The following is a 13483-nucleotide window of genomic DNA, read 5'->3' as shown; positions in this document are numbered from 1 at the left end:
AGCTTTATACAGGTGTTGAGACTTCCATCCATTAAACATGATCATAGCTTGGTCTAAACGTTCTTTAGATATGAGAAAGACTGCTCACATGCATACATAGAGTCAAACATTGTCAGTACAGCAATACTCACATGCTGCAGTGTGTGGTATGTGATGGGAAGTGCATTCCAAGTTTTGACAATCAGATGGTCCGCGGGTTGAAGTTTTTTCATTTCTCCCCACTTGTGTTTGCTCACCAACTCTGCTGCTGTCATGCAAGTCTTTCCAAATCTTCATTCAGTGACTTGAACTTATTCACCCTCATATCTGAGGCCTTCAGGTCAGCAGCTTGTAGCTCAAAAATCTCTGACAGAGACACTGGGGATGTAACTCAGGTCGGTGCTGTCCACTGCACAGTCATGTGGATGGGTGATGCACTTAAAAAGACGAGAGCGCTCATGAAATTCTCCAAAGCACACTTTGAATGACTGCAGGAGATTAGATGTGAAGCCCACTACCTGCTGGAGATCAAGATGTTGAGCAGGGTCACTTGCTATGCATGCATCTTTAAACTCTCCCAGTTTTTCAAAGTGTAGTAAACGACCTGTTTCAATGTTGGCGATGAAGAGTTCCAGCTTGTTTTCAAATGCAAACACTGCTTGTTGGAGGGATAAGACTGTATTTCCAACGCCCTGCATTTTCACATTGAGCTGGTTCAGATTTACAGTCATGTCCACGAGATAGTAGAATTTCAGGAGCCACTCAGAGTTAGCTAACTCAGGATGCTCGACATTTTTCATTTCAAGAAAAGTTCAGATTTCGCTCAGACAAGCCAGGAAACGGCTGAGCACCTTCCCTCCTGACAACCAACGCACATTGCTGTGCAGAAGCAGACCAGGATAATTATTCCCAACTTCATCCAGCAGTGTTTTATACTAGTGATTTAAAGCTCGGGCAACAATAAAATTGACCACCCAAATGACCAGCGACATCACCTCACCAAGCTGCTCACCACACATCTGAGCACAAAGTGCCTCCTGATGTAGGATGCAGTAAAAACTTAGGATAGATCTCTTTTCATGTTCACAAAGAAGCGCAATGAATCCTCTGTTTTCCTCACCATGCACGGAGCACCATCAGTACACACCAAAATAAGTTTACTCGTCAGTAGATTTTTTTTCTTTAGCGAACTCAGTGAAAGACTTGAATAAAACCTATCCTCTTGTTGTCTCTTTCATAAACAAAACGGTAAGACTTTTCTCACATAGTGTGTCACCAACAGCATACCTTGCAATCACGCTGAACTGGGATAAATGGCTTACATCCGTTGACTCATCCAAAGCGAGAGAAAAGAATGGTGCTGCATTTATGTCTTTCACTTGTGTTGCCTCGATTTGATTTGCCATCATGATGGTACTATCGTGAACAGTTCTTGCTAACAGGGGCATGTCTTTTATTCATTTGATTATCTTGTCTTTATCCAAAAAGTCGTCAAAAACTTCATTGGCAACATCAAGCATGAATGTTTTGGCATACTCTCCATCTGTGAATGGCTTCCCATTTCTCACAATTGCTACAGCACCAGCAAAGCTAACCGAATTCCAGTCACCTTGTTGGGTCCAAACATGGAGTTGCTGCTGACTAGCTTGCACTCTGCTCAGTAGCTCTTGACATACTTTCTTCCTGCTGTCCCCCGCTGGATATTTTGATGCAAATGTAGTATGGCATGTGTCTATGTGCTGCTTTATATTTGACCGTTTCCTCGATGCAATTTTATCATTGCATATTAGACACACTGCAGAACCTGCTCTCTCCACAAAGGCGAATTTCTCTGTCCATTTCTACTAAAAAGGACGATACTCCTTATCTTTTTTTCTTTTAGCCATCTTCTTTGTCAAAAGGGTTTCTGCAATTAGCTAGCTGACTACTTGATTAAAAGGAGGGAAGTTTACTTCCTGACCTCACAACGACCCGTGTATGTTACGCATTATCCAATAAAAATTTGGTGTTGTCCCAGAGGACACTTGTGATTGGCTCCAGCCACCTGCAACCATGAACATGAGTGGTAGGAAATGAATGGATTGTAATACATGAGAATGTTTTATATATTTGACATTATTTTTTTATTAAAAATTTGTCTGAGAGCCAGATGCAGCCATCAAAAGTGCTACATCTGGCTCAGGAGCCATAGGTCCCCGACCCCTGTCTTAGAGAGTCAAACTAATAAAATGAGAATAGAATAGCCAAGACAACAATAGCCATTTGGTGTGAATAAATAGAAATTACACTATTATTTTTGTGAGAACCTGTGTTCTGCATAATTTTAATAATTAGTTTTTGTGCCATGAGAGTCAAAAGGGTGAAAATCGCTGTTCTAGTCAAATGCACAGCAACATTTGTAGATGTTGCAATTTAATGGCAAGTCCTAATTCTTTGTAATGTTAATAAAAGTTGTTATAACTAATCTCCCAGTCTGGTTTGGATGCTGTCTGAATAACAGTTTCTGCAAATTTTTGCTCTCCGGTAAAGTTATTGGGGCCATAAGTCATCCAAACAGAGAAGGAGTAAGCACACAGGGCCTGGGGAGCTGCTGTGCTGCAATGTTGTTTATTCACCAGGAGACAGCACAGCAAGAAGCTGACATTTGTAAGAATTCAGGTGTTGGTCCTTATCCGGCACTGCAATGTTCCTGTTGCACCACAGAGGCCTCTGAAGGTGCAGTTTATTGGGAATTCAGTCGTTAGTTTCCTGCTGTGTTGAGACTTGACAGACTAAGGTCTCCTTGAAATTTATTCATGCTCATATCACTGCCCGGATATCAACCTTTCCAACATCTGGAGAAAATAGAATATATATTTGTAGGCAGAAATATTGCATAATGCACTGGAGTTGCAGGTTGTCAGGTGTCTGCAGAAAAAAGGGATATAGTTTTTGGTGGACACTGAAGACAGTTCTGTCATATGATGGCTTTTATAGCAAATGTTCCTCAGTAAAATTACTGTTGATGCCCAAAGGCAGCTAAATGGGCAGGGGCATGTGAGCAGGACACAGGAACCTGCTGTTCTGCACCAAGAGATGTCGTAAGAAGCACTTACCATTAGAATGAATCCAGCCTTTGGTCCCAAAAGGCACTGCAGTGTTCCCATTGTACCAATAAGGGCCAGAGGGGCAGGTTTGTTGGGAATTTAGCATTTAGTGCCTTTGCTGTGTTGAGCAATGACACTGTCAGCAATCCTGTGAACTAATTTGACTGTCATTTGTGCCTAGGTGTCCACCTTCCCATCAGCTGGCAAATAAAAATTATGTGTTTGTGTGTGTGTATTTGTGTGTGTGTTTGTATGCGTGAATGTGTATTTGTAGGCATAAGTACTGTAATAATCACTGGTTATGCAGGCCAGTCATGTGTCTGTAGAGAAGCAAGATATAATTTTATTTAAAAAGATTTTTTTTATAAAACTAATTTAAAAATACAGAAAGGGCCCTGGCCGGTTAGCTCAGCAGTAGAGCGTTGGCCTGGCATGCGGGGTACCCGGGTTTGATTCCCGGCCAGGGCACATAGGAGAAGCACCCATTTGCTTCTCCACCCCCACCCCCACCCCTTCCTCTCTGTCTCTCTCTTCCCCTCCCGCAGCCAAGGCTCCATTGGAGCAAAGATGGCCCAGGCGCTGGCGATGGCTCCTTGGCCTCTGCCCCAGGCGCTAGAGTGGCTCTGGTCACGGCAGAGCGATGCCCCGGAGGGGCAGAGCATCACCCCCTGGTGGGCAGAGCGTCACCCCTGGTGGGCGTGCCGGGTGGATCCCAGTCGGACGCATGCGGGAGTCTGTCTGACTGTCTCTCCCCGTTTTCAGCTTCAGAAAAAATACAAAATAAATAAATAAATAAATAAAAAATAAAAATACAGAAAGGTGGACAGGGAAAGTGAGACAGGTACTTGTGCCCTGACCAAGGATTGACCCAGAAATGTCTGTGCATTGGGATGAAGCTCTAACCAACTGCCCCTTAAGGCCAGGGTGCAGAATGCTATTTTCTGAGGGCACTGCACACAGATCTGTTGTGTTGCAGCTTTCACAGTAAATGCTCTCATTTGAAATTGCTGATGATGTCAGAGGTAGCAGAAAGAAGCAGCAGCAGGTGAGCTGTAAACATGGAGTGGCTGCACTGCACTGCAATGTTTTTTGTGTAACAGAAGGGGCTGCCATAATGCAGCTTTGATTCGAAATTCAGTATTAGGTCCCTGACGCTGTGTTAGGTAGTGATAGTCCGAGGATCCCTTGGAACAGGATTCATGCTCACCTATCTGCTTAGGTCTCCCCCTTCCTATCAGTTAGTAAAATAAAAATTGTGTCTGTGTGTCTATGTGTGTGTATTGGCCATTATACTGTAATATGCACTTTTGTTGCAGACCAGTCAGCTAGACAAAGCAGGATATTTTTTGCAGACACTAAAGACATCTGTGCTATGTGACAACTTTTAGAAAAATGCTCTCAGATATTGTTATCAATAAAGTCAGCAAGTAGCTGAGTGGAGAAGCAGGGACCAGCTAGGTACACAGATAGACTGAACCAAGTGCAACTTTGATCACAAATTTAGCCTTTGGTACTGCACAGCACTGCAAAGTTCCTATTGCAAATAAGGGGGGGTGCTGTAGGGCAGCTTTGACATATTGCTTTGTGGAAGAAGAGCAGATACAGGCTGAGTGGTAGGCGAAGCCACAAATGGTTGGAGAGGCTTTGAAGACAAAAACTCTTTCCTGTGGTAGCCAAAAAGCAGGGGTGACCGAGGAGATGAGTCTCATTTGTATACAATGTGGGTTATGGCACATAAAGGGGTGTTGTTGGGGGACACAGTATGTGAGGCACTGAAGGTGTTGTAGGAAGAGTCATGAATGTCATGTCGTATTTATATTATTGTAGATGGAACTGAGGGGTCTGCCCCGGTCCCCCCATAATGTCTTTTCTCTCCCCCAATTCAATGTTTAGCCCACCATTCTTTGTACTGACCCACAATTTTCTCTATCCCACAACCCCTATGCCCCTCCTGGTCCACAATTCTCCATTCTCGCCCATGATCTCCTATCTTCACCACACTTCTTTTATTCCCACAGTACACTAAGTACCCACCATTTCACAAAGCATCTGTTATCCTTATCTTTACCACAATACTCTGTTTTTTCCACAATTTCTTTTCCTATACACTCTGTGCCTTGGCCTTTGAAAAACCCACAGCCTTGTTGCTATCCAGTGACTCTCTAACTGTGCTAACCAGCCAGGATCATTTCTTCTTTTTTTTTATAGTCATCAGTCTCCATGCCCCACGGTTATTTTTTCAGGCTGTGTCCAGTGGATGAGAGACCACACACCAGGCTGTACTTACCAAATACACATGTTCTTGAGCATCTTCCATGTGCTAGGTGTCCCGTGAGACACACACTGAGACTCTCCATTCTGCTGAGATACAGAGAAAAAACAAGTAGTTATGTTCTATGCCACGTCCTGAGGAGGCTATGAAGAAAAACAGTCAGGAATGTGCAGAAAAGTGGTTTCAGTTATGGTGTCCTGGGTGCCTTCGCCAGGATGAGATCACATTTGAATTGAGAACTGTCAGAAGTGTAGCACAGCGCCATTAGAATAATCTGGATTAACAGAGACATACAATGGCCTGTGGCAGGTGAGCTTGAGGTGTAAAACAGAATGAGGCTGGAGTGGCCAGGCGATGCGAGAGGAGGCTTCAGTTGTCAACCAGGCCCCCTAGTGAAAAAAACTGAGGTGCTGGCTATATCCGCAGAGGGCAGTCACTTGCTATTGGCATGTTTGCAATGGTCACTGTACCTCTGGTTTCTGTCTCTCCATTCTTCACACGCAGCCTAGAGTCTGGCAACCAGCAAAGTGTTCGCAAATGAAGGAACAATTCTGACACCTGTTTCAAAGAGTTCACACAGATTCTAAAGAAACACGTGTTCTTAGAATGAATACTCCACTCTTCAGGGTGTATCTTGGCAGAAAGAGCTTTCACTTTAATTCTACTCATAATCTGCTTCCCACAGCCTCTGGAAATCATGTGACATCATCTGAGAAACAACAACTTGGAAGTGTCTTAACTAGACAGGGTGTTGTCACTCTCCTTTAAGAAAATCCTCAAGTTCAATACAGGAGGCCAGGCAACAGCAAAAATTCACGGTGATACTGTACCTAAATGTGACCTTCCTGAAGCTTGTGAGACACCTGCCAGTACGTTAACACCATCTCAACATTTTCTCTTTTTCTCACCAGGTTCCCATGCCAGCACAATCTAAATACATATTAAGAATGTGTCCCACCACCTGAATGAGGTTGACTCTGTACCAAAATTCCAAGAAGACCTGTGAAAGGTTTTTGTCACAGTCATGACCCATAGCTCCTGACTCTATATTTCTCATTATTTAGATGTGTTTTCTTGCCTTTCCACCTCCTCTCTGCTGATGTAGCACTCCACAATCTCACACTCATTAGCATGTTACAGCATCTTTCTGAGTGAGTATAATTTCTGTGATTAGAAAAGTGGCCCATTAGCGTGCTCTTGGGAATTCAGGTATTCCTTCTAGACCGCTGATATTCAAACAGTGTGCCACAAACATTTTTTTTTCCGAAGCTGGAAACGGGGAGAGACAGTCAGACAGACTCCCGCATGCGCCCGACCGGGATCCACCCGGCACGCCCGCCAGGGGGCAACGCTCTGCCCACCAGGGGGGATGCTCTTCCCCTCTGGGGCGTCACCTTGTCGCGACCAGAGCCACTCCAGCACCTGGGGCAGAGGCCAAGGAGCCATCCCCAGCGCCGGGGCCATCTTTGCTCCAATGGAGCCTTGGCTGAGGGAGGGGAAGAGAGAGACAGAGAGGAAGGAAAGGGGGAGGGGTGGAGAAGCAGATGGGCACCTCTCCCCACAAACATTTTTTAAAACATGTAATATTTATTTAGTGAGTGACAATGACCTATTTTCTCTTAGATCGTCAAAGTAAAAAATGAGAAGAGCCAACACAACAATAGTCATCTCGTGTGAATTAATTAAAACTATACTTATTTTTTAACATCAAAGTTTTTCTGAATTTTAATAATTAGTTTGCATGCCAGAAGTGTCAAATGATCAAAACTCCCTGTTGTACACAAATGCTCAGCAACTTATGTAGACACTGTAATGTAATACCTGGTCCTAGTCCTTTGCATAGTTAATAAAGTTGTAATTAATCTCCCTCCTGAGCTTGACTTTTGTCTGAATTAGTCTTTCCATAAATTTTTGCTCTCGGGTAAGGTTATTGATGTGTAAAGACAACCAAGCATACAGCCCTCAGGTTAGCAGGGTTCTGGGATCTGCTGTGCTGCAGTGTTGCTCAAGCACCACAATATGGCAGAAAAAGCAGCTACCATTAAGAAGTATTTAGTCTTTGGTCCTGATGGGGTGTTGCAATGTTCCCATTGCACCAGAAGAGAGCACAGTAGAGCAGCTTTGATAGGAATTTCAGCATTTAGCTCTCATGTTGTGTTGAGCAGGTACAGTTTAAGGAATCTTTAAAATTGATACATGTTCATATCGCTGCCTGGATCCCAACCATTTTATTTTATTTTATTTGTATTTTTCTGAAGCTAGAAACGGGGAGAGACAGTCAGACAGACTCCCGCATGCGCCCGACCGGGATCCACCTGGCACGCCCACCAGGGGGCGACGCTCTGCCCACCAGGGGGTGATGCTCTGCCCTTCCGGGGTGTCGCTCTGTTGCGACCAGAGCCACTCTAGCACCTGGGGCAGAAGCCAAGGAGCCATCCCCAGTGCCCGGGCCATCTTTACTCCAATGGAGCCTCGGCTGCGGGAAGGGATGAGAGAGACAGAGAGGAAGGAGAGGGGGAGGGGTGGAGAAGCAGATGGACGCTTCTCCTGTGTGCCCTGGCCAGGAATCGAACCCGGGACTTCTGCACGCCAGGCCGATGCTCTACCACTGAGCCAACCGGCCAGTGCCCCAACCATTTTATCATTTGAGATATATATATGTATATATGCACAGAGAAGTACTGTAATACACACTGGACTTGCAGTTAAGTCAGGTGTCAGCAGCAAAGCAGGATAGTATTTTCAGCAGACACTAAAGATAGCTCTGTCATGTGACAGCTTTTACAGGAAATGCTCACCAGAAAATGTACTGATTATGCCAGAAGGCAGACAAGTGAAGAAGTCTCAAGCTAGTAGTGCACAAAAAGCTGATGTTGCTCACAGGATGGTGAAACGAGCAGCTACCATTAGATAGAATTCAGCTTTTGGTGCCCAAGGGGTGCTGCAATGTTCTCATTGTAACACTGGAGGGTGCAGTAGGGCAGCTTTTATAGAAATTCAGCCTTTAGTCCCCATGTTGCGTGGAGCAGTGATAATCTCAGGAATCCGGGAAATTGATTCATGCTCATATCACTGCCTAGAACTCCACCATCCCTTCAGTTGTCAAAATAATTTTTTGTGAGTGTGTGTGTGTATGTGCGTGTGTTTGAGTGTGTGTGTAGACAGAAATACAGTACTATGCATTTGAATTGCAGACCTGCCAAATGTCTGAAGCAAAGTAGGATAATATATTTTAAAATATATCTTAAATATTGATTTTATAAAGACAAGAAAGGGTAGTGAAAAAGTGGGACTGGAACATATAACTGTTCCTGTATGTGCCTTGACCAGGGATAGAACCAGCAACCTCTGTGCCATGAGATGACATTGTAACCAACCCAACCTTCTGGCCAAGGCTGCAGAATGTTATTTTTAGTAGACAAAGCAGACACCTGTGCAATGTGACAAATTTTAGAGGAAATGTTCCTCGTAAAGATACCAATGATACCAGAAGGCAGCAAAGTTGGAGGAGCAGCACGTGAGCAGAGCACACGAAGCAGCAGTGCTGCAATGTCCATGGGGCACCACGAGAGGGCGAAAAAGAGTAGCTTTCATTAGGAATTCAGACTTTAGTACAAACACAGTGCTGCAATGTTCCTATTGCACCACAGGAGGGAGCAGAAGGACAACTTTAACTGATATTCAGCCTTTGGCCTTCACGCTGTTTTGAGCTGTGACAGTCTCAGGAATTTCTGGAACTTGATTTATGCTCACATCACTGGTGGGTCTTCACCTTTTCATCAGTTGGAAAAAAAATTTATATCTGTTGTGTGTGTGTGTGTGTGTGTGTGTGTGTGTGTGTGTGTGTGTGTGTGTACGTCCTGGAGAGAGAGAGAGAGAGAGAGAGAGCCCTCTTTGGTTTTTCCACGTTGCTTGGGGACATTTAAAATGAGAACCCAGTCAGCCCGCATGTGTACTTCCATGTAAAGACTAGTGCTGTGATCTTCACGTTGTGCCCTAAATTTAATGTGGTTTTTCCGGCCCTTAGAAAATTATTCTAATCCCTTTCCAAACTGCATTTGAAAATCTGAGAAAAAGAGTTCATGCCCGAGAGTTTGGTAACCAGATACTAACACGCTGAGCCCACAACCCGTTACCTTGTCCACCAGGGTAGCTGGTGAGGGGAGCTCAGAGCAACGTTCACCCACCCTCTTCGTGTAGTGAAGAATATTTTGGAATGACAAGATGAGTTGCAAGACAGTGATCTTTCCAAAAAAAAAAAAGGTATATATATATATATATATATATATATATATATATTTTTTTTTTTTCATTTTTCTGAAGCTGGAAACAGGGAGAGACAGTCAGACAGACTCCCGCATGTGCCCGACCGGGATCCACCCGGCACGCCCACCAGGGGCGACGCTCTGCCCACCAGGGGGCGATGCTCTGCCCATCCTGGGCGTCACCATGTTGCGACCAGAGCCACTCTAGCGCCTGGGGCAGAGGCCAAGGAGCCATTCCCAGCGCCCGGGCCATCTTTTGCTCCAATGGAGCCTTGGCTGCGGGAGGGGAAGAGAGAGACAGAGAGGGAAAGCGCGGCGGAGGGGTGGAGAAGCAAATGGGCGCTTCTCCTGTGTGCCCTGGCCGGGAATCGAACCCGGGTCCTCCGCACGCTAGGCCGACGCAGGTATATATTTTTTATTCTCCCCAGATGGCTATTGTTGTGTTTGGTGTTGTCACCCTTTTTTATTTGACTATCTAAAAAAATAAGCTTCAGTGTCCCTTACTAAAAACTTTAGTATAGCATGTTTCAAAAATTCCTGTGGCATACTGGTTAAAAATTATTGATATAGAAGGAATAATTGCATTTCCAAGAGTACGCTATTGGGCCGTTTCTCTAATCACTGAAAAGACCCTCAGGGAGACACTGTATCATGATTATAATAGTGACCATGTGCGACGCCCCATCCCAACATAGTGGAGATGGAAAGGCAAGCACGACTCTAAAGAATAAAAAATATAGTTGAAAAATAGTGGGTCAGGGCCATACCAAAGCCCTCTCACAAGTCTCCTTGAATTTTTGCAATAGATTTAATCTCATTCAAGCTTAATGTCCCAATGTCGATATGGACTTTAATTGTGCTGACATCAGAACTGGAAGGGAAGAGAGAAAGTGTTGTGATGGTATCAATGTTCTGGCAGGTGTCTCACAAACTTCATAAAGGTCTCATTTAGGAATGATATAACAGTGAATTTTTGTGGTTGCCTGGCCACCTGCCTTCAACTCCAGGAGGTCCCTAAAGACAGGCAAACCATCTTCTTATCAAACTAAGACACTACCAAGTTGTATTTTCACAGATGATGTCACATGGTTCACAGAGTGTGGAGGGAGTCGGTTATCAATAGAAAAGATGCAAGTATTCTTTCTGCTAAGAGACATCTTGAAAGACTGCATAATCATTTTTAGAATACATCTCTAAGAACAGGTGAGAGTCTTTTGGAAAAGGTGTCAGAATCATTTCTTCATTTGCAAACACCCTGGTGGCTGCATGTGAAGAATGCAGAGTTGGAAGCCACAAGGCATGAGGGTCTTTAAATTCTCTTCTGGAGCATGTGACTACCCTCTGTGGAAGTAGCCAGCACCCCTACTCCTTCCACTAAGGAACCTGGCTGAGAAATTTAGCATCGTCTCGTGTCCCTCAGCCACCCTGACCTCTTTCTTACACATCAAGTTCACTCTGCTATAGGCCATATTACAGTACATATTACAGTATTATGGCAAACCAACACATAGAGGCACACACAGAAACAAATTTTTTTTTTTTTTTTTTTACCGGCTGATGTGAAGGTGTAGAATCAAGCAATTATGTAAATATGAATATCTTTACAAGGGATCCTGAGACTGTCATTGCCTAACACAGCCTGCGGGACCGAAGGATGGATTTCTGATCAATGATGCCTATGGCAGCCTCTTGTGGTGCACAAAAAACATTGCAATGCAGCCACACTATGTGCCCTACACATATGCTGCTGCTCCATTCTGCTAACTTCTGACATCATCAGTAACTTTAACCAAGAGCACTTGCTATAAAGTTGCCGCACAGCAGAGCTGTGTGCAGTGCCCTCAGAAAAGAGCATTCTGCTACTCTGTCCTGATAGGGCAGTTGGTTAGAGCTTCATCCCAAGGCACAGACATTTCTGGTTCAATCCTTGCTCAGGCACACCTAACTATCTCACTAACTCCCTCCACCTTCTGTTTTTCTAAAATTTGGGTTTTTTTTTAATTTTTAAAATAAAATAATATATTGCTTTTCTACATATGCTTGGCTGTCCTGCATCACCAGTAATTATTTTGTAGGCACAGTATTTCTGCCTAAAAAGACACACACATACACATACACACACACACACACACACACACACACACAATTTTTATTTTGTCAATTGATGGGAAGGTGGAAACCTAGGCACAAATGAGAGCATAAATCAGTTCACAGGATTCCTGAAACTGTCATTGCTCAGCCAAAGAGTCAAGTGTAAATTCCCATCAAACGTGCCCATCTGTGCCCTCCAGTGGTACAATGGAACATTGCAGCACTTCTCAGAGACCAAATGCTGAATTCATCCTAATGTTAGCCATTTCGTGCGCCATCTCGTGGTGCACGAACAACATTGCAGAGCAGCAGCTTCCTGTGCCTTGCTAGCCTGCTGCTTCTGCACTTGGCTGCCTTCTGGCATCATCAGTAACTTTACTGGGGAGCATTTGCTATAAAAGCTGTCACATGGCAGAACCATCTTTAGTGTTTGCTGAAAACTGTACCCTGTTTTGCAGCAGACACCTCACTAGAAATATATATATATATTTCAAATGTTGGAATGGTTGAGAAATTGAAGGAGATGTGAGCATGAATCAATTCCAAGGATCTCTGAGTCTGACGTCTCAATACAGGCGGGGCTAAAGGATGAGTTCCTGTCAAAGCTGCTCTTTGAAGCCCTCTTGTGGTGTAATGGGAAGATTGCAGCTTCGCATCAGGGCCGCAACCTGAATTCTTACAAATGGTAGGTGTTTCCTGTGCCATCTCGCAGTGAATGAGCACCAGGGCACCACAGCAGCTCCCCGTGCCCAGCTCGTCTGCTGCTTCTCCACTTGGCTGCCGTTAGGCACCAATAACTTTACACAAAAGAAAAAGTAGCAGAAAGTGTTATACAGACATAATCCAGTCCAGACTGGGAGACTGGTTACAACAAATGTATGTATTTTTCAAAGGATTTGCACCTGGCATTACATTGCATCATCTACAGAAGTTGCTTAGCATGTGATTAGAACAGAGATTTTCATTCTTTTGTGTGTGGTGGCACACAAACTGATTAGTAAAATTATGCAGAACACTAATCTGACAAAAATGATAGTTTAATTTTTATTTATTCACACCAAATGTCTATTGTTGTTTTGGCTGTTGTCATTTTATTATTTGACTATCAAAGTGAAAACAGATCAGTGTCCTCACTAAATAGCCAGGTATTGCATGCTTTAAAAATTCTTGAGGCACACTGTCTGAAAACCACCGGTCTAGAAGAAATTTGTCCATTCCCAAGAGTACGATCATGGGCCAATTCTCTAATCACAGAAAAGACTCTCAGGGAGACGCTGTGACATGATGATGACAGTGAGCCTCTACAATGCTCCATCCTCACAGAAAAGTGATGGAAAGGCAAGACCGTGATTATAAAGCATGAGAAATGCAGAGTCTGGGTATATGGGTCAGGATTTGGACCCACCCCTCTCATAAATCTCCATCAACTTTTGGAAAAGATTTGACTTCATTCAGGCTGCAGGACCTTTCTGCAATATAAATTTTGATTGTACTGGCATCGAAATCTGAAGAAAAGGAAAGAAAGGGTTGTGATGGTGTCGATGTCTTGGAAGATGTCTTGCAAACTTCAGCAAGGTTGCATTTAAGAACAAGGTCACAGTGAATTTGTCGTTGCCTGACCCTCTGCATTCTGAGTCCAGAAGGTCCCCAAGAAGGAAAAGATCACACTTGTGTCAAATTAAGACATCTTCAAGTTGCTTTTTCACAGGTGATGCTACATGATTTCAAGCAGATCTGGGGAGTGGGGTATCAACAGAATAAAAGCTAAGGTTCTTCATGCCAGGAAACAT

At 44.0% G+C, this 13483-nt stretch overlaps 1 pseudogene; it reads right to left on the bottom strand.

The window, feature by feature from the left end:
* The window catches only part of LOC136377153 (F-box-like/WD repeat-containing protein TBL1X), a 98686-nt pseudogene that overhangs the window by 22022 nt on the left and 63181 nt on the right, over positions 1–13483 (bottom strand).

Source organism: Saccopteryx leptura, chromosome 6, assembly GCF_036850995.1.
Source record: "Saccopteryx leptura isolate mSacLep1 chromosome 6, mSacLep1_pri_phased_curated, whole genome shotgun sequence".
Lineage (NCBI taxonomy): Eukaryota > Metazoa > Chordata > Mammalia > Chiroptera > Emballonuridae > Saccopteryx > Saccopteryx leptura.
This window is presented reverse-complemented; position numbering and strand designations above follow the sequence as displayed.